The 22496-nt window shown below is 41.6% G+C and overlaps 1 protein-coding gene across 6 annotated transcripts in view; it reads right to left on the bottom strand.

Annotated features, from left to right (window-relative positions):
* CCDC91 (coiled-coil domain containing 91) overlaps positions 1-22496 on the bottom strand; it is a 325533-nt gene that overhangs the window by 166927 nt on the left and 136110 nt on the right. The window lies entirely within an intron of this gene.

Here is a 22496-nt window from a genome sequence, read left to right as displayed (position 1 = left end):
TGAACCAGTCAATGGAATTGTGATCGACGGTCCTTCCTCCGACATGTATTAAACGTTTCAGTTTTATCTGTTAAATCAAGGGAGCTGGATTAGCCTTCCGACTTTCTGAACGCCATTTCGATGCAGCATGCTACAACTACATCAATCAGCCTCCTTTAAGTACTTCAAACTTACTGTCAGCAATCAAATAACCACATTGTAACACACCAGGTTGCCCAGATACCAAAAGAAAAACACCAAGAAAAACCAAATAGTCATACACAGAACTGAAATTTTTATTTCAAGAATATTGAGCCAAAGTTTTACAACCTATCTTCAAAGTAGTTAAACACAAATTCAACCACAAAGATAGCTTTCCTTCAAAATGTCAAACCCCAAAGCATCAGTAGAAAGGGAAAACTCAGGAAAGTACTTCACCTTAAATAAAAGTACGCAACTTTTTAACAAGAAGAGATTTCAAAGCTATACTATGCCAACGCATTCACTCAGAAATAAGCAAACTGGGGCCCCCAAGGGGTCAAGGAGATTTGTTCAAACAGGAAAGGCAAAGCCTAAATGAGTTCCATCTCAATGTTTATTTTAAAGTATTCTGTGAAAACTAAACTACTGAAATGTATTCCCATTTCTTCATCATTAGGTTTCTCTTCTGTATGAAATGCACAAAATCCTAGGTCACATATCACACTCATTGACAAAAACAGTACATGTGACTGTTCACATTTAGTAAAACCTAAAATAGTTATTCACCAGCTCATTACTGCCAACCGTAAGATTTTACCTGAAAAAAAATGATACAAAGTAAAATGTTTTCCTAAGATTATCAGATGCACATTTCCATCAATCCAACACTACTCATAACCACTCCAACCCCAACTTCCTGCTTGTCAAAATGTTTAGATATATCTAAGTCTTATGCACTTAATATGCCTGAATATCAATGATAATCAGAAAATATTTGTCGCTAGGGTCAGCATTGAGGCACAGCAGGTTAAGCTGCTGCTTGCAATGTCAGCATTCCCTGTAGGCATGCCAATTCAAGACCTGGTTCCCATTCTGATTCAGGTTCCTGCTAAAGCACCTGGGAAAGCAGTGGATGAGGCCCAAGTGTTTGGGTCCTATCAACCATGTTCAAGGCCCAGATTGACTTTCCAGCTCCTGGCTTCAAGCAGGCCCTGTTCCTGATTGTTCCAGGCATTTGGGGCATTAAACAAGGGACAGAAATCAATCAATCAATCAGGCTCTCTTTTTCCCTGCACCACCCCCGTCTGTTTTTCCCCTGTCACTCTGCCTTTCAAATAAAATTATATAAATCTCTAAAAAATTATGAGTAGACATAAACATGAACCACCTAATCAACAAAAATAGGTGTTTTACAGAAAATGCTAAGTAGGCAATTTTGGTTTTTTTATTACATTACTACCTTTAATATACCAATAGCAATACTCAATTCAGATATATGAACTAAGACTTTTTTAAAAACCTTAAATTATGACACAAATTGATAAACATTTCTAAGTTCACATACAATTACTGTTAGCTATTTCCAAGACAAGTAGAACCCATACTAATCATCTCTAATAAATTAATCCATGCAAAGTAACAGAATACCCTGCCACACAGATTGTTAAAAGCCAGCATCTGACTGATGTGCTTGGGATGAATTATTACAACACTTTAAAAAAAGTGGAGGGATAAAAAACAAACTCCAAAGACCAACCAACCGTTATAGCCCACCTATTTGAAAGCAGCTGCTTCCCACTTTGCAAATTCTTTGACCAGGAGCCAGGCTATAATTAGTGACCAGAACAAAATTAGCTAATGCCGCCTGATTGAGAAAGGCTTTCCGATGCAGATTTCCCTGCCACTTTCTCTGAAGCCACAAGATTACATCTCTTTCACAACAACTAATCAACTCTATTGGAGAAGGCAGGCATAAACACCTCCAGATATTCCAAAAGGAAATGTGTGGAGGAAGAAATCAAAATAAAGATAGTAGGACAACACCCAACCAATGCAATAGAAACAGCATAAAAGTTTCCCCTACTGAAATGTGAAGAATCCAGCACACGAATATGGAATAACTGTAATTGCCAATGTGGCACAAAAACAATTGGAGTACCACGTATGTACATTCTGTCAGAACGCAAGAAAAACAACCAACCACCTCTCCAACACTCAGCGTCCCTCCCCACCATTTGACAGTTCCAACAAGCCGGAGTGCTTTCCTAAAGGAGCTGTGATCCTTGCAATGAAAGTAGGTTTTCCTGGCACAACATGACAAATGCCACTGGAAGTCTTTCCCATGAATAAGCATCCAATTCCTACTTCACTATTCCATCTCACTGTTGAGTCTCTCCATACACTCAATAACAAGTAACAGCAAATGACAAACCCTTCAAACGATTTCCCAGTCTCAGAGACTACTTCAATTATTTTAGCAAAATACAAAGCTGAAGAAAAATAACCACGTAAAAATCATTCTAAAGGTACGAAGTAACACTACACGCCCAAGTAAAGCACGTTTGCCACAGTCCACTGCCCCAGTACTGAAATAGATGACTTTAATAGATGTGTCTGTCCTTTATGATAATTATCAGTCTCAAAGGCTTAGGTTTAATCTTTGGTCCCATTCCTTTAATGTCCATCCTAACACACTGCAAGGGTTTTATTAGCAGACAGAAACAAAGCCATTAGCTTTGCTGAATCTTCTCAATCAAAAATAAGACAGTGGGGCCGGCGATGAGGTGCAGTGGGCTAAACCTCTGCCTGTGGTGCTGGAATCCCATATGGGCAGTAGTTTAAGTCCTGGCTGCTCCCATTCCAATCCAGCTCTCTGCTGGATTGCATCTTTGGTGCTTGTAGTGGGTTGAACTTTAATCCCTAAAGCTTTTGTCTAAATGATAATGCCTAGTAGTAGTGAATTTAATCTTATTTGGAAATAGGGTCTTCAAAGACATAAGTTACCCACCGTAAGATGGATTGTCCTGCACTGGCCATAAGTCTAATTAATGGGGCATTTATAAAACAAAAAGACAGACATGTGGGACACAGAGATACAGGACGGAGGGTATTTGGGGGATGGAGTTACACGTCCACAAGCCAAAGACTCCCAGGCACCACAAGAAGCTCAAAGAAGGAAGGAAGCATTAACGAAAGTGTGTGGCCCTACCAGTGTGTTACTTCAGCTTTCTGACATCTGTAACCAATTTCTGGTGTTTTAAGCCACCACATTTACAGGAATCTTCTAGAAGTTCTAGGAAATGAACACAGATTCTGGTACCAAAAAGTGAGTGCTGCTGTAACAAATTAAACTGGAAGATGTGAAAGCGGTGGGGGTAAGTAAAGGGTGAAGCTGAAACAAGTCGCAGCGCCAAAGTGGACAAGCCTCAGTGGCCCAGAAGAAGGCACTGGCAGAGTGTGGACATTAAAGGCGATCCTGGTGAGGGCCAATGAGGCAGTGGACACCAGACCGTACTAGAGAAAGCCTCCAACACCTCAGAGAGGAGAGAGGCCATTCTGAACACACTATCACTAGCGACGGCAGCATTGCAGGTGCTTCTAGTGAGGTCCCAGAAGCAAGTAAGGAGCAGGTAACAGACTGGCTAGGGGAGGATCTCTGCTACAAAACCACGAGAAACTGGGCTGACCTGGGCCCTGCTGCTGGATGGAAAGCAGCCCCTAAGCCATGGACTTCTACATTTAGCCGAGGAGACGTCTAAGCAAAGTGTTGAGGATACGGCCTACTTTCCCCTTACTGCTGGTAGTAAAAAACAAAAAGAATGAGATAAACTTAGGAAGAACACAAGAGGCAAACAGCACCCAGCATTTACTGCTATGGGAGGTTATTAGTCTAACTATATTGCATACTAGAATTAGACAATCCACTACTGCAAAACTGTGATATGGAAGAAGATCCAGGGTATGACCACAGAAATTTGCTGAGATTGGGTATATGATTGGCTTATGGATTCCAACAGCCACCTCAGCAGAAGACAGGAATAGATACAGGGTTATCTAGGGAAGATCTGTGAAAAATCCACTCATTTAGTCTCAAAAATTCCTCTTTCCTTTTATAGAGATCCACCAGGTTTTTGAGAATGTTACAGTAAGCCTTGGTGGAAGGGGACAGGATGAGATGAGATGAAGATAGGCTGTCTGACTTCCTCGATTCTACAGGAAGGGAACAGGCTGATGACGCAACAAGGTACTCAGCTCATGGAAAGTGCAATTAAGAGATAAGTTTATGTTTTAGAAAAAAATTCTTCCTGTAATCTGAGCATAGTATTTTCATAACACGCATTTCCCATTAAAAACCCTTGATACGCACCATCTTCTGGATCAAAGGATGAGTCTGAGTATAGAGCTGGAGGTACACAGGCCAAGGTGATGAGCCCAGAAACAGAGGCTGGCTGAGCCACAGGCAAAGTTACAACAGAGCTACAAGTGCAAAAGGTGACAAAGCCAGAGGCATGAGCACAGAGCACAACTGACCCGGAACACAGGCCCAGACACAGACCAAGCTGGGGCCACTAAGTGCTGTGGCTGCAAGTCATGGGCTCAAAAAAATAGAGCCACTGGGCCAGAAGTAGAGCATCAGCCACTGGGGATTACTGTCAGTCTTGAAGACAAAGGGCTTTACCCTGCTAGGTTCTAAACTTGCTTGAGACTGGTAATTCCTTTATTTCTTTTACTTTCCCTTTGAGATGGGAATGCAATGCTTGTAACACAATTATATACAGAAGCAGATGCTTTGATTTCTAATTTTGCAGATCTAATGGAGACAAATTTTACCCCAGGGCCAATCAATCCCGTGCGTCACTCACACCTGGTTTAGATAATTTAGCTGCTCATAGTTGTGACTTCTGTGCAATGATATTTAGATGAGATTTTGGACATAGAGCTGATGCAATATAGTACGATGAGATTTCCAGAGACATTTGGTCTTGGTACACATACTTTGCACTGTAGAGGAAAGGAATTTTGAGTGGCCAGGAAGAAAACTGTAGGTTAAACTCTGCCCCTTCAAATCTGATGCAGTGGATCCAGAATTGTGGCATAGCAGGTAAAGCCACATGGCCTGCAACCCCAGCATCCTGTATGCACACTGCATCATGTCCTAGCTGCTCTGCTCCCAATCCAGTTCCCTGCAAACAGCTTGAGAAGAGCAGCGGAAGATGGCCCAAGATCTTGGGACCTTGCTACCCAAAAGGGAGATGCGGGTGAAGCTATTAAGTGCGACCATTTAGGGGGTAGGGGAAAGAGGGAGTGAACCAGTGGATGGAAGATCTTTCTCGCTCTCTAATTTTGCTTTTCAAATAAATACATAAAAATCTACTAAAAAAAAAAAAAAAAAAGTCTGTTCCAAGTTCTAATCCCAGGTACCTAGGAATCCCTTATTTGCCAAGAGGACATTTGCAGATAGTATCAAGTTATGCATCCATGAGTTAAGATTTAGGGGGGGCCTAATCCAATGACTGGTTGCATTTTAAGGGCAAAGAAGAGAAGACAAGAGACATGGCAGGAAGAGGCAGAAACCAGAGTCATTCTGCCAGAACTTAGGAGCTGACAGGGACCAAGGAAGCTCCTGCCCTGGAAGCTGAGGGGCAGTGGGGCTCAGAGTCCAGTCTGCCGCCATGAGGTCCAGTACCTCCAGAGGTCCACAGGCCTCCACCCACAGGCCAGTGCTCACAGACACCGCCTCCAGACCTTCCCTGGTATCAGGCGAAGGCCTCGGCCCCAGTGGGATAGACAGGCTCTGGCAGGACTCGCACTAGCACTCTGATACGGGATGCAGGTGTCGCAAGCGGCAGCCTAATCCACTGCACCACAACACGGGTCCCTTATTTTTTCATAAAGACCAAAAAAATTTTTGAAAAATAGAAACCATATTATATTTCCTGACCACAACATAATAAAACCAGAAAACAGTAAAAACAGAAATTTCAGAAAATACATAAATACATGAAAATTAAACTACTTCTGAACAACCAATGGATTAAGGAAGAAATTAAGAAGAAAAGTTTTAAAATTCTTGTAATGAATGAAGATGAAAACACGATATTCTAAAATCCAAGGGATAGAGGAAAAGCAGGTCTAAAAGTGAACTTCATAGCAATCAAGGCCTCAATCACAATGGCAGAAAGATCTCAAATCAACAACTTATTCCTCAAGGAACAAAAAAACAAGAACAAACCAAACCACAAATTAGTATAAGGAACTAAGCAGAAATAATCTAGACATTTTTAAGTACAAGAAATAAAGAACTAGTTAATTAAAAAGATAAAATTGGCAAGCCCTTAGCTATACTAAAAAGATTCAAATAAAATAAAATCACAGATGAAAAGGAAGATATTGTAACAGACAACCCAGTGATATAAAAAACTGCTAGAGATTATGATACAGTAACAAATTTGATAACCTAGAAGAAATGGACAAATTCCTGGCCATACATACCTTACTGTGACTGAATCATGAAGAAACAGACACCTAAGCAATCCAGTAACAAGCAGTGACCATCAATCAGTAACTGAAAGCTAACCATCAAGGATTAGCCCCTGGACCAGACAGGTTCACTGTGAATCCCACCAAATGTAAAAGAATTAACATCAATCCTTCTTAAATTATTCCAAAACATAGAAGAGTTGGGGACTTATAAGGCCAGCATTTACTGGACACTGAAACCAGACAAGGACACAACAAAAGAAGTCAAGAGAAGAGGGGAGGGAGGCTATAGGACAATACCCTTGATGAACATAAATGTAAAAAACCTCAACGAACTACTAAAAAACTGAATCCAACAGCACATTAAAATTAGTATTCCAAATGATCAAGTAGGATTTATCCCAGGAATGCAAGGATCAATCAAAATATGCAAATCAGTAAATATGACATACCACATCAGTAAAAACAACAAAATCAAATGATTATACCAACAGATACACAAAGGGTCTTTCATAAAATTAAACATTTCTTCATGATGAAAACTCTGAACAAATTAGAAATGAAAAATGTATTTTAGTATACTCAAGGACATATTTCATAAGCCAATAGTTAACATCATACCAAATGGGGAAATGCTGAAGGCTTCCTAACATCTGGAACAAGACAAGGATGCCCACTTTCACAACTTTTATTCAACGCAGTACTGGAAGTCCTAGCCAGAGAAATTAGGCAAGAGAAAGAAGTAAAGGGCATCCAAACTGGAAAAGAACAAGTCAAATTGTCACTGTTTGCAAATAACACAATGTTATATATGGAAAATGCCAACAACTCCACCAAAAACACTACTACTATACTACTACTACTACTAACTAAAGAACTGAGTAAAATGTGCAGGATACAAACTAAATGAGCAAAAGTTAGTACCACTGTTATATACCAACAGTGAACAATCTGAAAAATCAAGCAAGAAAGCAATTTAAGTACATTAGCTACAGAAAAAAGAAAATACCTAGGAGTAAATTTAAGTCAAAGACTTCTACAATTAAAACTATAAAACACTGATGAAGAATTAAAGAATACAAAAAGTAACAGAAGGACATTCCATGTTCGCACATTAAGAAACAATATTGTTAAAAAGTGCATACTACCCAAAGTGATTAACAAATCCAAAACAATTCAAACTAAAGTACCAATGACATTTTCCACAGAGCTAGAAAAAATACTACTACGTTCTGACTGGAATCACAGAAGACTTCCAATAATGAAAAAAATCTTTAATGAAAAGAATGAACCAACAGACACTGTATCACCTGACTTCAAAATATTCTACAACTATAGCAATTAAAACAGCATAGTGATGGCATAACAACAAACACATGTACCAATGAAACACAGTAGAGACCCTGGAAGTATCCCACACATCTACAACCCAGTGATCTTTGACAAAGGTTCTAAGAACATGCATTGGAAAAAGAACAGTCTTTTGAATAAATGCTAGGGAGATTGGGTTGAACTCATATAGAGGAGTAAAAATAGACCCTGATCTCTCACTATGTACAAAAATTAACTCATGACAGAAGATCAAAAAATAAGACCTGAAACTTTGAAACGTCTTCAAGAAAACATATAGGAAACACTTCAGGAGTTTTTAGCTTAGACCCCAAAAGCACAGGAAACAAAAGCAAAAAAAAAATAGAAAAATGGAATTTCACCAAACTAGGGATTCTTCACCGCAAAGAAAATAAACGAAACTACCTGCAATGATACATCTGAAAAGAGCTGCATGAGCAGATTGCAGAAGGAACTCGAATCAAGAGGAAAAACATGCAGATAATCTGACTTTACCACGTACAGCAGACCCAGAGATTTCCCAAAGGAAAACGTATACATGGTCAATAGGTACACGAAGAAATGCTCAACATCACCAAAAACTCAATGAGATTGTCTCACTTCAGTTAGAGTGGCAACCATCAAAAGACACAAGATAACAAGTGCCGGTCAGAATGTGGGAAAACAAGGAGCCCTGTACACTGTTGTTCAGAGCGTAAGTTAAACTAAAAACAGAACTGCCACATCGCCCAGCCATCTGGCAGCTGCGCATACATCCAAGGCAAACGGAATCAGACTGTTCCAGAGAGAACACCCCCATGAACACTTCACTGCTCACAACAGACACAAAATGCAAACCTACATCCATTAACTGATAGATGGATAAAGAAAGAGGGCAAACACTCTTCAGCAATAAAAAGGGGTGAAACTGTGTCACCTGCAACAACCTGGATAGGCCAGAAGTTATTTTGTTAAGTGAGTAACTGAAGCACAGAAACACAGAAACCAGAGGATCTCACTCACAGGTGGGATCTAAAAATGTTGATCTCTTGGAAGAACATGATGGTAGTCACCATTGGGGAGCACCTGCGAGGACAGAGGGAGGATGGAAAGGTGGATGAGCGGCACTAAGTCATACCGGAGTACCAGAGTAAGAGGTTCTCGGGTTCTACTGTGCAGTAGCTAACTACAGGTAACATGACTGTAGTGTATACTGCACTGAAATAAATAAATAAATATATTTTTTTTTCAGTGTTTAGACTATAAAAACCTTTAAATTCTGATGAGCTAGATATGTAATGCATATATGTACTAAAATATCCATATGAATCCTCAAACAGTTTTTGTATGCCAGTTAATATTTTTTAAATAATGAACACACAAATGAAACTACTCAAGATAAGCAAGAAGTTGTTCAGGAAAGGAAATTTAACAGGTAGTACAATCCACATGTAAACAGCATTTACCCAAACAAAATGATGTAAACACAAAATACAGAAAAAGTCAAATTTATGACAGAATAATCTTGGGAAAATAGATCAATTATAAGTACATATTAGAGGTAGGAATTTGAAAAACAGAAAAAAACAACAAGTAGAAATATTATAAAATGCAGTATTTAGTAACATAAAATGAAAAAATTAAAATTAGTTGCCTTGGGGACTCCAGACAAATGGCAAGAGGAGACAACAGGATCTGTGAATGCCGTTTCTTAAGACAAATGGTGTAGAATGTAACTCGCAACTAATTTTTGTAATTTTGATGAGAATTTTTAAAAATTAAAATATCCCTGTGCTTAGATCTTATACTCTAATATAGATAGTAAATGAATAACAAAGAATCATAAAACCCCTAGTTTTTTATTTGCAACAGAATCTAAACAGGTTACATGTACAAGATAACTGCAGTGAACTGAAACTCTTAAGTGTTCATTAGAAGGAAGGTGTTAAATAAATGATAGCAAACTAAGAGATTATTAAGAAGACACTCTCAGAAGACTGTCCTTCAATAACCTAACGAAGTCCCTAAGTTAAAAAGCACAGATGAAGGGGGCCAGGGCTGTGGCCTAGCAGGTAAAGCCGCCATCTGAAGTGCTGGCATCCCATGTGGGCGCTGAGAACCAGCCGCTCCACTTCCAATCCAGCTCTCTGCTATGGCCTGGGAATGCATTCGAAGATGGCCCAGTTACTTGGGCCCCTACAGCACCTGGGGAAGCAGTAGAAGGTAGGCCAGGTGCTTACACCCCTGCTACCTACTTGGGAGAGCTAAAGAAGTTCCTGGATACTGGCTTTGGCCTGACCCAGCCCCTAGACATTTCAGCACACAGAGGATCGATCTCTCTCTCTCTCTGTCTCTCCCTCTAACTCTGCCTCTCAAATAAATAAATCTTAAAAAAAAGCACAGATAATGCTTCTTGTATTTAATAGAAAAGGAGAAAAACGAATGTGTATGAGCTTCAAAAAGTCTATGAATAAATGGAATTAAAAGAAAAGTTTATCTTGTGCAAAATCCACCCATAGCATTTTCTTAACACATATTTTCCATACCTTTTGGAAAGATCTTTCATATGTACATGTATACACACAGAGAGGGACACACAAACACACCCAATACATTTCTATGCACCTAAAGCATCTTTGGAAAGTTACATAAGAAACCATTACCATTGGCTGACACCACATAGAGAAGCCGGGCAGTAGATATTTCAGTGACAAGATGTTATGCTACATAACCTCTTATATTTTACAATTTAAACTGTATGAATACATTCCCTCAAAAATAAATTATCAACCTTTAGAAGAATAAAACCACAAGGTTTCTCACGCAGGGAGACCAATGTCTGAGGACCACGTGTCTCACACCAAGGCTGAGGACCAAGGGCACAAACAATCCCTCAGCCTCCAGATAAGCAGAGGCCTTCTCTCTCTGTCGGCATCTGGCTGACACTGGGCACTGGCTGCACACAGCCAAGCATTTAGTAAATATTTATTGAGGAAGCAAACAGTGGAAGGTCCACGAGCCTAGAAGAAAGACCTTATTCAACAGACCTTAGCCAGCAGCTCAGCTTAAATTTCCTCATGCACACAAAGGGGGCTAATTACCTCAAAACGATTGTGAAAAATAAACAAAGCGTACACGCCAAGCAGCCAGCCACTGCCTCACACCAGCACCAGTCCCACGCACATGGATCCGTCCTCCTTATCATCCTCGTCCTCTCGCTTGTGACGAAGACTGCGCGTGCGTTCCTTCCTCAGGGTCGAGACTTCCACACACGGATAAAGTCTGACGTTGAATACAGATAAGAATATTACATGCCTATCAAAGAAATCTATTTTTTTCAAGTGAGGGTAACAAATATTCACAGAAAGGGGGAAAGTTTGTAGAGTAAGGAAATTTCTTCTCCCTCTATGTAACCACAAAGATGATGCTTCCCCTAAAATATATTTACCAGAGTTCAATCATGCTGAAAAGAAACAAAGAAAAACTGGGAAATATATCCACTGGCAGAAAAATCAACAAACTCCACTACTTTATTATACTCCAGAAAACAGACAAGGTAACGTTCCCTATGTGGTTTTATTAACTCCAAATGACATGTATTTCAAGATTTCCAAGTCACTCAGCTCAATTCTTACATGAATGTCACCTCCTTAGTAGAAACTGTGAATGCTTACAATTAGACTCCTAAAATTTATCACACTGCACTTAATTCCCTTTGCAGAAAAACTTGCTGGTTCAGAAGAATAAAAACACTGAGAAATTTAGATACAGAATTAAAACTCCAGAAGAAATGATTTGTGACATACAATACGCATCACATCTTTCAGAGGCCCAACTATTTGTCTGTCTCTCCTATGCTGGCAAACAGTAACTAAAAGCCAACAAAAGCTTGGCCTCAGAGAAGTGTCAAGTTTTCGGAAAGTAGTGTTCCAACAACACACACCTTCCATCTAAGAACTGAGGCATCAGCCTGGGTTGGACTAGAACATCCTCAATGGACCGAACAGTTAAACAACACATCATTCTTAGAGAAGTTACTTTATCAAGTGAGTCACAACTATTCCCTACGCACTTGCAACATTAGGAAATCTGCCATCCACTCAGTGATTTATTCAGTCCCGCAATCACTGAACTGGGAAAGACCACACAGATCAAACAGGCATCATCCTCGCTCCTCTGTATTTTACTAATGACCTAACTATAGGTGAAGAAATTGAACTGTTGGGCAAACTTCTTCCCCAACTCTGCTTTGCCCCCTGATAGGAAACTCAGTACTTCTGCCTGCCTCGCACCCAGCCACCGGAGCCCTCCTTCTACACGGAAGATGAGCTGTGTATCATCCTTGAGTGGTGGACAGAATGCTGAGTGCCTGTGGCTCAGAACCCTTCCTCTCCAACTCCCTCAGTCAATCTCTTCTTACAGTCGCTCCTATCCCCATGTCCACATTTATATCTGAATGTAGGTACAAATATGCGTATACACTCACATAGAAATATATAGTTTACATTATATATGAACAAGTAATAGGGATGTTAAGGAGTCTGCATATCTCAATTTCTCCCTCCTCTATCTCTTACCCATGTGTACACACACACACACACAAGCACCTGACTACACGAAACGCAGTTTCTACTCTCCAACGCCTTAAGTTTGCTAGGACAGGCTGATGAGGAATATTAAAGGTTGCCCAGCCATTCCAAATACAAACGCAAATAAAGCTGTCAAATCCGTACCTGCAGTATTAGTGATCCTCTCTGTCTGCAAACCTGTGCCTATGACTTCACTTTCTTCATCTCCAAACTCCACTATCTGCTAAATCCCCCTTACTCCATTCTCCCAAAAAGGAAGCCAAGTGTGCTAGCATTTAGCTAGCACAGTATCAGTGCCCTTTTAGGTTCTCTTCCCCATGGAAAAGAACCACTCAGGTTCTATGCACACGAAACACCCTCTACTCAGCACCCACCAGATCCTGCACTGCCTCAGCTCCTTAGGGAATTTCACCACTACAACCACCACCACCACCACCACCACCACCCCTCCTCCAGGTTCTGAGGTCTCTCTCTCACTTGATCATCAGTTCCCCTCGACTGAATCAAACCCTAAACAACAGAAACATGCTGTAATACTTAGCAAAATACAAATGTTTCCTTGCCCCACACCCATTGAAAAACTGTCTGGATCCACAGTGACTATCCTTCCTGTCTTCCTGTTCTCTCAGGGCTGCTCCGACAGGCTTTCATCGCCACCGAGGCCAAAATCCACTTTCCGAGAGGACGACACCCTCCGCAGACGATCTTCCCACTGCTGCAACAACAAATGACTACCAGCTCAGAGCCTTAACGCATGCAGGTTTATTATCCTTTGGTTCTGGAAGTCTCAAGCCAGCATGAGACGCACAGGCTGAAACCACAGGGCTGCCTGAGGGCGGGCAGCAGGGACCCTCGGACTTGCTCACCCAACGGTTGGGGAAACTCATGGCTTCCACATCTCAGAACCAGCAACATGGTCCCAAACTCTGGTTCTTTTCCTGTCTCTGTGGCCTCCATCCCTCTCACCACACTCAGAGAGCGTTACATATTTTTAAGGATTTCTGTGTTGAGACTGGGCCCACCAAGAAAATTCACGGTAACCTCTGCACCCCAAGGCCCAGGACCTTACCGAACATCTGTGAACAATCTTTTGCCAACTAACAAACTCACAGGTTCTGAGCATTAGGGTGTGGGCTTCTGAAAGGGACCATTACTGTGTCCAGTGCAGCTCCTCAATAGTCACTCCTCAGTCTTGGTATTAGGTAACCTTGAACGGTCCCTGACCAAGCTGACACTCTCGCGTTGATAAATCTTTACTCAGCAATGATGACAAACGAAGCCCTCCCATCCCCACCAGCCACTCATTCATTCTCGACCTCCCTTCACCCATTCCTCACCTTCTCTATAAATGTGGGGTGCTTCCAATTTCATAAACAGAGATGAGGCTGATAAAATAGGAAAAGGACATGCTCACACAGAAGTGAAATTTGTGAAATTTCCAAAGCATGGTCAAGGCATCCTAATTTTAACAGACCGCAAGAGTAGTCTCCTGAAGTCACACACAAAGAATTCCTGGAACCTGTGAATGTATCAGGTTATGTGACACTGGGGGATTATGGCGGTAGATGGCATTACTGCCACTAGCAAGGAAACCTTAATATAAGGAGATGCTCTGAATTACTCTGCTGAGTGTGATGTTGCCACAAGAGTTCCTGAAGGGGGAGGCGGAAGAGTTAGGGTCACTGACACAGTATGATAAAGACCGCAACAGTCATTTCTGGCATTCAAGGTGTAAGGGGCCTTGAGCCAAGGCATACACACTGCTACCCCAGCAAGAGAAATTAACCAAGTATTCCTGCAACACCTCAGGGAGTGGACATGTTCAGAACTTTCATAAACTACGACGATTTTATCTTTTTCACTCTCAGTCTCTCATGAGCGTGCAGTGGCGTCTTCCTGCGGCTGCATGATCTGTAATATCACACAAGACCGGATATGGAAAGATGTGTGAGAACCCAGTGGTTTTCCAGGAAGCCACGCAATGAAGAGACTCACAAAATCGTATACAAATGCCATTTTTCTGTCCTTTTGGAAAATATGCTTATGATTTCATTTTTTTAATATCATCTATCACATAATAGATTTGTGATTGTTACTAAATGAGTTACACATTAAAAAAAGTCCCCATTTTCCATTCTAATGCGGTAAATAGCAAAGACAGAACCCACAAAAGCCAAAGCTCTTGGGGATGCACCATGATTACTAACAGTGTCAAGGGGTCCTAACGCCAGCATGTTGAAGACCAGCTGATACCGAGCCTACTGTGCAGGAAACATGGCTCTGCCTAGCACACGTGTGGCTGTGCACACGATGCTTCCATCGCAGAGTAACCCTCACCAGGAAGCGGGTGCTCCCCAGAAACAAGCAGCCTCCCCAGAGCTGGGTGAGGCAGGGTGCAAACCCAGGCAGCCCGGCTCCAGCGTGTGGTGGAGCACCGGCCCTCCACACTCCAACTTCTCTGCTGACTTTTACTCTGACAGGGGCTGTCCTCTAGCAGAAACACTTCAGCCCCAAGCCCCTCCAACTCCGGTCTCCTGTACCAACTTCCTGCTCCACATGTCTAACGGGATGTAAAACCATCTCAAAGTTATCTTTCCCCAGAGCGAGCGGATTCCGTCCTTTGGATTGCCTGTGTTAGTACGTGGGAAACTGTTCAAGCTCCTCCGACCTCAGCCAGAACGACTCCTTCTCTCACGGTTCATGGTTCTCTGATGGAAAGAACTGTTGGCTCTGCTTCTGAGATGGTGGCACGTGCCACGTCACACCACCTCCATCGCCACTGCCAGGTTCTAACTGCCCATCTCCCCCAGTGTATTTTCCCCAAAGCAGTCACAGTGGGTTTTCTAACGCATATAAATAGGGCAACCACAGGATTCCTCTGCATGAGACAGCTTCCCATGTCCATCAGAGTAAAGTTCAAAAGCCTTACATTGGCCCTCAAAGCCTTATGTGACCTGCTCTACAGTAGTTCTCTCCTCTTATCTGCTATGACTATTCCTTCCAGCATCCCAAATCCTTGCCCCTTCAGAGAACTCACCAAACACAACCCTACCCCAGGAACTTTACACTCACTGCTTCCTCTGCCTGCCTCCTACACAGAAACTTGGGATGCCTAAGGCCTATACCGTCACCTGCCAAGGTCTCCCCTGGTCAGCGAGGTCTCCCAATGCCACCCTATAAAAGTACCAGTGCCTATGATTCTCTGGCTCCCTGATTCTTTTCTTCCTATCCCAGCAAGCAAACATCCCCATTGAAACGTGAGCTCTGGAAATTCAAAACTCTGCTGTGTGCATTCAGAACTCTCTTTAACAGCAATGCCTCCTGAGTGTGTGCTCAGCAAGTAGTAATACTCCCTTAAGGGGCCGGCACTGTGGCGTAGCGGGAAAGCCTCTGCCTGCAGTGCCGGCATCCCATATGAGCGCCGGTTCTATTCTCAGCTGCTCCTCTTCTGATAAAGCTCTCTGCTTAAGGCCTGGGAAAGCAATAGGAGACGGCCCAAGTGCTTGGGCCTCTGCACTCACACAAGAGACCAGGAAGAAGCTCCTGGCTACCAGCTTCAGACTGGCCCAGCTCCAGCCATTGCAGCAATTTGGGGAGTGAACCAGCATATGGAAGACCTCTCTGTCCTGTCCCCCGCCTCTTTGCCTCGTTTTAACTCTGCCTTTCAAGTAAATAAATAAATCTTAAAAAACAAAAAAGTACTCCCTTAAGTGATCAACTGATTAAAAAAAAAATTCATGGAGGTCAGTGCAGTGGCATAGTAGGCTAGACCTACGACTGCAGCGCCGACATCCCATATGGGCACCAGTTTGTGCACAGGCTGCTCTTCTTCCGATCCAACTCTCTGCTATGACCTGGGAAAGCAGTGGAAGACAGCCCAAGTGCTTGGGCCCCTGCACCAGGGTAGGGGATCTGGAAGAAGCTCCTGGCTTCAGAACAGCCCAGCTCTGGCTGTTGTGGCCATCTGGGGAGTGAACCAGCGGTTGGAAGACCCTTCTCTCTGTCTCTCCCTCTCACTGTCTGTAACTCTACCTCTCAAATAAATAAACACTTTTTAAAAAATTCATAAAAAATAGAGCTTTAATTAACACCCATAACAAAACAGTACATGATTAAAGTACTTTAAGTTCAAATAATGTATAATTACTAAAAATTCAAAATGAAAAGTGATAGTATTTTCTGACTTTCAAGTAACAAAACTTTCTAAATGTAATTTAAGTAAAACAAGATGAGTATGTGACAAGCACTTGGGCTGTCTTCCACATGGCCCATCACCTGATTTAATAATTCCTCTTCTAATAATTTACAGTAGAAAAGTCATATGTTATACAAGTTTTCCTGCTTAAATATATTCAAAATACAATAATCTTAAAATAGTAAATAAAGTAAAAATAATCCAGATGTATAACAGCAAGGAGATTTTGAAAAAAATAAGGTTTATTCTTATATATGATAGAATATAATGAAGTCTTGTTTGTGATGATTTTATGAGAAAGTGGGAAATATATTCATGCTCTATGGATATCAATATATAAACAATATTAACTCAACCATAGTCAAATTTCCATTAAAAGGCAAGTGTTTGGTCGAGCAATTAAGACATTGGTTAAGACACCTGCAAACCTTCGTCCACTTGGGAGACCCCAGTTGAGTGCCCTTGTCTCAGCTTAGACCCCTGACAACTGCAAGGGTTTAGAGAGGGAACAAGTGGGTGGGAGTCTGTGCACGCATGTACTTGCTTTCTCTCACTCTCCCTCCCTCCCTCCCAAATAAATGAAAATACATATAATCATTAAGAAGGAAAACATACTAAATGCATGTTGTTATCTGGACAAAGTATTATGGTTAGTATTAAGACTGTAGGAATTAAAGACACACATCTCTAAGGAAGCAAGACTAACTTCAACATCATACCATAAACTGAAAGCAGCGTGTTAATTCCAACCATGCTAAATTTGGGATGATTGGTCTGGAAAAACCTGGACTAACAGTGATGCTAGAAAAGCTTTTTGCGCATCATTGAGATAAAAGGGCTATTAAAATAAAGACTGTCTTATAGAAGGAATTAATGTAAAGATACTGCGCAAAATGGAAAGTACCATCTACAGTTCCAACAGCTCTATCTTAAAAAGTGAAAACTGCATGAAGTGGTTAATATAAATATCCAGATTTGGAAGAGTTAGCGAATTTTAGTTTTGGGAAAAAAAAATGCCTGCCTACAGGGCATTTTCGCAAGGATCACCTTGACTTTTCTCCTCCATTTTCAAGAGTGAGAATAATACACCAGTGTCCAGGATTGTCACCTGTGTCTGCACAGTCTGCTTCCACGGTGTCAACCATCCCCAGATGCTTCTTCACTTCTAGCAATGACCACCACTGAGCACCTGGAAGTAACACTGTGCTAGGACTTACACTAAGCCAGCCATACTTTAGAAAACAAGCTGGAAGCCAAGCTGTGGCGCAGAAGGTTAAGCCACCGCCTGCAGCGCCAGCATCCTATATGGGCACCAGTTTGAGCCCAGGATGCTCCATGTTCAATCCAGCTCCCTGCTAATGCACCTGGGAAAGCAGTGTAAGATGGTCCAAATGCCTGGGCCCCTGCACCCACGTGGGAGACCTGGAAGGAGCTCCTGGATGAACTACTTACCAACAGAAGAAGCCTAACCCTGCCAATGTGAATCTAAAACAGAACCTGGAAGCTGAATTATGAAGCCTTTACAAGTTTTCTCTGAGACGTAATGTAACATTAATTACAAAAATCATCAAATGATCACCATGAACAAAATTTATAGTATGTATGATAATATTCATTTAAATCTTTTTTGTTTGAATAGGGTCTAAGGAACACTTTTAAAAATCATACACAGCAGAATAATAAGCTTATGCCCCAATTTTCCAATAACTATGATTCTGATTAATGTACCTATGAATCAGATTCTCTTCCTGTACTGCCACCAATTACTAAGTACTTTGTGCTCACAACTAACCAGGCTAGACAAGAATAAAATATTCCAGCCAGTTCCACTCTGGGAGGATACTGCTCTTTTGAATTAGGGCCCTAGTGACTGGGAGTTGCCTGTTTACTTTTTTCCACTTATTACTAAGAAATTAGATAAAATGATCTACTTCTGTTTCTTAAAGAAGAGGATTCTGGGTGAGAGAAAATCAAGGGAAGATGCTTTTTGTTTTTCAATCTATCCTTCGAATTAGCCTAAATTTACTCTGGTGATAAACCAGTCATTATTTCGAGGGGGGGAGGGGAAGACCTATTGCATAGAAGACTTTTAACATGTGTCCTGCCTCGTTTATTTTCCTTCTCCTGGTTCCCTTGTGGGAACAGACAGTCCTGACTTCTCTGCTGGCCAAGACAGGAACACCGCTCTCAAGTCACTGGGAGCCCTGGTGCTCATGAAGCCGCCCCTCCCAGGGACAGAGGGTCACAGACACCGACCAGGAGCTCCAAGAACCAACAAAATGAGGAAAACGTGAAGAGGATGTGTGTGCCTTATGTTAGAGTTCCACTCAAAATAAGTAAAGTTTCAAAAAATGCTTTTTAAGCTAAACTCTTGGTTTCTCCCGTCAGCAACTGATGATGGTTAAACTGGCTCCACCATTTCCTCAAATGATCCTAAGGCTCAAGGAGAGAGCTTGGGCAAGTGTGCCTGATGGAACAGCAGTGCTTTCCCCGGCACTTCTCACTCATGGGCCTGCTTGAGGGTGGAGGTTATCATCAGGCTTGCTTGTGTGCCTTGGGGACCAACTTCTCTTGCTTTTGCCAGAAGTCAAAAGTCCTGTTAACTACATGTATATGATGTCATTTTATTGGATTTCCTTACTCTCTTAGGGCAACCAAATATCCAGAAAAAAAAAATTTTTTTTGAAGTGAAACGAAAGGGAAAGGAAAAGTGAAGCAGAGAGGGAGGGAACAAGGAATGAAGGAAGGAAGGAAAATTACATCCCACGGGGTAAACCACCAGTGTCGCCAACAAGGTGCTTCAGAGTCTACATGCAAGACAATGTCCTGCAGTCATAAAAGGAAACCACTGCCCACCTTCAAGCTCTTCTAAGCCTTCTACAGACTAAAAGCACCAAGGAAAAGAGAATGTGCTACCTAGGAATATGGAAGAAAGAACATTAGATGATTAAGCCAACTGAACACGTGAGAGAAAAAACATTTGAAATGCTAAGAAAATTAGGAGTTTTTATTAGCTGCCTAAGTACACACACACAAACACACAAATACATACTCCTGGTCCTCTTCCTCACTTTGAGATTTAAGATTAAAACAGGTACAACTTAGGACCCCAGCAGCTGAGACCATCAGCATCAGATTTGGAGAGTAAGGTGTGACCAGAGTACAGCAGCCCAAGCCACTGGCAATAAAGGTATGGGAAGAACCCGGCATGAGTCTGGCTTACACCATCTTGGGAGACAGCGTACCTGCCAATGTAGAGGGTAAAATGGGGAGCATATTTCTCTCTCCCCGACCACCCAGAACCACCATCCTGTAACTAGCTAAGAGATGACAGCCATCATTTTTAATATACGTAACAGCTGCATGGCTGCTTGTTTCCACAAGCCCAGCAACCAGCCTAGAGGAGATCCCTGAGACTGGCTGGGAGAACTGACAGGAGGCTGGGAGCTTGTGACTTTGGGAGCCTTGTGTGCTGGGACTGTGAAAACACTGTGGCTGTGTGGGAGGGTGCAGGGTGTGGCTGGGTCTTTGGACAATCACTGTGCGGCACCACATGCTCAAGGCACCCTGATTCCCTGGTGAGGTAACTGACATGGGATCCATCCTCACACCGAGTGCTGCACGGACCCTTTGTGTGGTTCCTGTGGCAGCATGAAAACTAACCTCTGGGGCTAGTGTCCAGCATTGGTCTCCTTGGAAGAGAGGAGCTGAGAGTGAGTCTATGCTAACAGAGCTCAACAAACATCCCCTCTGATAAAAACAAAAAACAAAGAGGACATTTAACACACCCAACTTAGGTATCACCTTGGATACTCCCCTCAACCTGGAGGACTGAAGAGAACTCCCTCACCATACCCAGCGCACGCCTCTGGGTATTCACTGAAAGAACAGACACTCCACTAAGCCACAGAGGCATGGACCGCAGATAAAAGCCTTCGCAGGGGAAAAAAATACCTCAAGAAGTATTACCACAAGTGCTCAATAATAAATGCAGCAATTCAAGAAACAAGAATAAGGAAGAAAACATGACACCAACACTTTAATACTAGAATGTGAAGATGAAGAGACCGAAGAAAAAACAAACGGAATTCAAAAAATTGATCACAGGATTACTCAGAAGAAATCAGAAGCAACTCCAAGAATTAAAGAAATCCATATAACACATGAGTGAAATTTTTCCCATGTAACTGAGATTTTAAAGAGAAATCAATATGTAACATCAAAAACTGAAAATTTAATAGAATGAAAAATGCAGTGGGAAGCCTTAACAACACACTTAGTGAAGTAGAAGAAAGAATTTCCAAGTCAGAAGACAAATTGTTGGATATTTTACAATCAGACAAAAAAAAAAAAGATACTACAAAACTAAAAAACTGTTGGAGATATATGGAATACTAACAAATCATCTAACATATGAGTTTCTGAGGCGTGGAAAGAGAATGCATTAGAAGGCTGTTTTAGTGAAATACTTACAGAAAACTTCCCTAATTTGGAGTAAGAAAGGGATGTCCAAGTACAGAAAGCATATAGAATTCCTAATTGATACAACCAGAAAAGATCCTCACCACAACACATTATAATCATATTCTTCACAGTGAAACATAAAGAAAAGATTCTAAAATGTGCAGGAGAGAAATGCCAGATTACTTTCAGATGATCTCCAATTAGACACACAGCTGACTTTTCATCAGAAACCCTACAGGGGCCAGCCCTGTGACATAGCAGGTAAAGCCTCTGCCTAAGGTGCCAGCATCCCATATGGATGCCACTTCAAGACCCGGCTGCTCCACTTCCAATCCAGCTCAATACCATGGCCTGAGAAAGCAGCAGAAGATGGTCCAAGTGCTTGGGCCCCTGCACCCATGAGGGAGACTCTAAAGAAGCTCCTGGCTTCAGATTGGCCCAGCTCTGGCCATTGCAGCCATTTGGGGAATGAACCAGCAAATAGAAGATCTCACTCTCTCCCCCTGCCACTGCCTCTCTGCAACTCTTCCTCTCAAATAAATAAATAAATCTTAAAAAAAAAAAAAGTAACCCTACAAGTCAGGGGAGAATGGCAAGATATATTCCAAGTCTTAAAAAAAAAAAAAAAAAAAAAAACCTGTCAACCCAGAATACTGTACCCTGCAAAGCTCTCAATTCTGACTGAAGAAGAAATAAAGACCTTCCCTAAAAAACAAATTTAATTTGTCACCACTCAACCAGCCTTACAAATGATGCATAAGGATGTGCTACACACAAAAACATGGTCATCACTATGAAAAAAGGTGAACTCAGAAAAATCTCCTAGTAGAAGTACAAAGGAAACCCAAAGTAAACGATAGGAATATTCATAGAAAAATGGCAGAGCCAAGTCATTACTTATCAATAGTCACCTTGATTGAAAATGGCCTCAACTCTCCTGTTAAATGATATTTAGCCTGGCTGAATGGATTAAAAAACAAAACCTAACTATTTGCTGCCTACAATAAACACATCTCACCAACAAAATACATGACAACTGAAAATTAAAGGATGGAAAAATATATTCCAGGCTAACAGAAACCATAAAGGAGCTGGCGTAACCATCCTAATATCCAACAAAATAGACTTTTAACACAAAAACTATTAAAAGAGACAAAGAAGTCACTATGTAATGATTAAGGGATCAAATCAATAGGAAGATGTGAATATCATAAACATACGCACCGAATTACAGGGCACCTAGCCATTTAAAATAAATGCGCATGTATCTAAAGGGAGACATAGACTCCAATACTATAGTAATGGAGGACTTTCAGCAACGGATAGACCAACCAGACGAAAATTAGCAAGCAAACAACAGTTAGTCGACACTATAGACCAAATGAACCTAATGGATATCTACAGCACTTTTCATCCTACAGGTGTAGAATACACATTCTGCTTACCTGTGCATGGACCCTTCGCTAAGATTGACCACA

Source organism: Lepus europaeus, chromosome 6 (genome assembly GCF_033115175.1).
Source record: "Lepus europaeus isolate LE1 chromosome 6, mLepTim1.pri, whole genome shotgun sequence".
In the NCBI taxonomy this organism is placed as follows: Eukaryota; Metazoa; Chordata; class Mammalia; order Lagomorpha; family Leporidae; genus Lepus; species Lepus europaeus.
This window is presented reverse-complemented; position numbering and strand designations above follow the sequence as displayed.